Source organism: Solanum verrucosum, unplaced genomic scaffold (genome assembly GCF_900185275.1).
Source record: "Solanum verrucosum unplaced genomic scaffold, falcon-dt-bn FXZP01000435.1, whole genome shotgun sequence".
In the NCBI taxonomy this organism is placed as follows: Eukaryota; Viridiplantae; Streptophyta; class Magnoliopsida; order Solanales; family Solanaceae; genus Solanum; species Solanum verrucosum.
Window position 1 is genome coordinate 715749 of NW_026020465.1, and position 786 is coordinate 716534.

Consider the following 786-nt stretch of genomic DNA (forward strand, 5'->3'; position numbering starts at 1 on the left):
TCAATACAATAGGCCGGGTCACCTAGATTATTCTCATGAGATGGAAACTCCTCCGCCAATACAATAGGTTGGGTTTCTAGAAGCAATCTCCATATCCCATAACTATGTGCCCATATAGGTCTTTAGCTAGTAGATCCACCTAAAATCTATACATTTAGTTCTACCTTAGGTAAGTAGGACACCTTCTTTCAGTGTGGGGTTACACGACATCGGATTCCATGTCGCTCACATGGTCTATGTCGGTTATGGCAATTCTTCCCTATATGACAAGATAATGAATAAGACATGAACTATACCTAGGACTTCTTATTGAGTTTTACTTAGTAGTAGTGGGGGTATGGGACTTCACTTTTACATTGCACAAGTAAACTTAGTAACGTGTTATGGGGTAGTTTCTTTATGTTGTGATAAGACATGAATGTATGCATGTATGTTGAATGGATTGTTGCAATGAATGACTTTCCTTATGTTCAAGTAATGTACATGACTATTTCCTTATTTATGACTATTGATTATGATGAGGTCTAAAGATGATATGTATGCCTAAGGTAGCTTCAAAGGAGTACTTAGTATGGTTGGTATTATGGGATGCTAACCATACATTGCACTAGTGTTCCTTAGGGGTTGCTAAGGTAATGGTTTCACTATGTTATGAGTATAAATATGATTATGGCTTGTCTTCTACATTGAAAGTGCATTTTGATTTCCAAACTTGACAAAGGCATACTTTTCAACTAAAATGTCCTTTTATTATATTTTAAAGATTTTTATGCATTCTTCCATACT